This window comes from Neopelma chrysocephalum, unplaced genomic scaffold (genome assembly GCF_003984885.1).
Source record: "Neopelma chrysocephalum unplaced genomic scaffold, ASM398488v2 Primary Assembly neopelma1_95236, whole genome shotgun sequence".
Taxonomy (NCBI): domain Eukaryota; kingdom Metazoa; phylum Chordata; class Aves; order Passeriformes; family Pipridae; genus Neopelma; species Neopelma chrysocephalum.
Window position 1 is genome coordinate 1 of NW_020923922.1, and position 2,265 is coordinate 2,265.

General features: G+C 63.8%; 1 pseudogene across 1 annotated transcript; it reads right to left on the reverse strand.

Moving 5' to 3' along the window:
- Positions 1-117: 117 nt before the first annotated feature.
- Positions 118-2,244, reverse strand: LOC113980798 (annotated as a pseudogene). The gene is made up of 3 exons (XR_003538223.1): positions 1,987-2,244; positions 1,752-1,900; positions 118-881 (listed from the first exon to the last, which is right to left on the reverse strand). The product of XR_003538223.1 is annotated as a tubulin alpha-1C chain-like (transcript).
- Between the last annotated feature and the right edge of the window lie 21 nt (positions 2,245-2,265).

Below are 2,265 nucleotides of genomic sequence, written 5' to 3' on the forward strand. Positions count from 1 at the left end.
GAGAACTCCCCCTCCTCCATGCCCTCCCCCACGTACCAGTGCACGAACGCCCGCTTGGCGTACATCAGGTCAAACTTGTGGTCCAGGCGGGCCCAGGCCTCGGCGATGGCCGTGGTGTTGCTCAGCATGCACACGGCCCTCTGCACCTTGGCCAGGTCCCCCCCGGGCACCACCGTGGGCGGCTGGTAGTTGATGCCCACCTTGAACCCGGTGGGGCACCAGTCCACGAACTGGATGCTGCGCTTGGTCTTGATGGTGGCGATGGCGGCGTTGACGTCCTTGGGCACCACGTCCCCGCGGTACAGCAGGCAGCACGCCATGTACTTGCCGTGCCGGGGGTCGCACTTCACCATCTGGTTGGCCGGCTCGAAGCAGGCATTGGTGATCTCGGCCACCGACAGCTGCTCGTGATAAGCCTTCTCGGCCGAGATGACGGGGGCGTAGGTGGCCAGCGGGAAGTGGATGCGGGGGTACGGCACCAGGTTGGTCTGGAACTCTGTCAGGTCGACATTCAGGGCCCCGTCAAAGCGCAGGGAGGCCGTGATGGAGGACACGACCTGGCTGATGAGGCGGTTGAGGTTGGTGTAGGTGGGCCTCTCGATGTCCAGGTTGCGGCGGCAGATGTCGTAGATGGCCTCGTTGTCCACCATGAAGGCACAGTCGGAGTGCTCCAGGGTGGTGTGGGTGGTCAGGATGGAGTTGTAGGGCTCCACCACAGCCGTGGAGACCTGTGGGGCCGGGTAGATGGAGAACTCCAGCTTGGATTTCTTGCCATAGTCGACAGAGAGCCGCTCCATGAGCAGGGAGGTGAAGCCGGAGCCGGTGCCACCCCCGAAGCTGTGGAACACCAGGAAGCCCTGCAGCCCTGTGCACTGGTCAGCCTGGAAGAAGGGAAGAGGAAAACAAGACTAAATGATCAGTAATTCTGAATTTAAGCTGCTACTGAGTTGCCCAGGATGGCAAATATTCACCCCAGGATCTCAGGCCTCTGGGGCACCTGCAACATTGCCCCAGCTCCGCTTCCAGCTACAGGCCCTTGGAGAAAGGATCCCTTCCCACAGGGACTGGGGGATACTCAGGACACACAAGGTGTGGGGACATGTTTATTCTGGGCAGCAGACGTTGCTCCTTCCTCTCTGTGGCCTCACGAGGATATTTTGGGGTGAGTCCCAGCAGCAGGGCAGGAGCCACCAGGATGGAGGACAGGGTGACCTGTTGGACACTACTCATGATGAATCCTCCAGCTCATGGGAGAGACCCCAGTGAGGTCCAGAGGGGCTTCACCCCCTCTTCCTTCACAGGGTGGGTGCAGCAGGAGCCATCACCCCACAGGAGCCCACGGGCAGCCAGCTCAGCCTTTGATGTCCTGGGAGCTCCCGGAGCGGAGCCGGCGGCGCAGCAGGTCCAGCCAGACCTGGCACCAGCCCCAGCGTGGGAACCAGAGCTTCAAAGAGCCTGGGCAGTCACACCAGTCAAACCAGTGCTGTACCAGCACCCAAACCATCTGGGCTGCCCCCCTTGCCCCGGGCATGAGGCTTCCCATCCTCCTCCCTTTGGCGAGGCTCAGCACCGGGCAGGGACAGGGGGACAGCCCAGACCTGCAGCAGCAGGTCCATCCTGCGCCAGCTCAACCCTCTGCTCCAAACTGCGGATGGACTGAGAAGGACCTACCCAGGGACATTTGGGGTTTCCCTTTGTCTCCACACCCCTGCAGGGATGGACCCACCCTGCAGGACCCCAGGGCCGCTCACCAGCTTGCGGATGCGGTCGAGGACCAGGTCGATGATCTCCTTGCCGATGGTGTAGTGCCCGCGGGCGTAGTTGTTGGCCGCATCCTCCTTGCCCGTGATCAGCTGCTCGGGGTGGAAGAGCTGCCGGTACACCCCCATCCGAACCTCATCTGTGGGGAGAGCCCCGGGCCCCGTCAGCACCCAGCGCCCACTCCCACCGCCCGCCCATCACCCCCTGCCCCCCATAACCCCTCACCGATCACCGTGGGCTCCAGGTCCACGAAGACGGCCCGGGGCACGTGCTTGCCGGCCCCCGTCTCGCTGAAGAAGGTGTTGAAGGAGTCGTCCCCCCCGCCGATGGTCTTGTCGCTGGGCATCTGCCCGTCGGGCTGGATGCCGTGCTCCAGGCAGTACAGCTCCCAGCAGGCATTGCCGATCTGCACGCCCGCTTGGCCCACGTGGATGGAGATGCACTCGCGCTGCGGGGGGCACACGGCACCGGGTCACCCCCTCCGGCCCCTCTTTGGGCCACCCC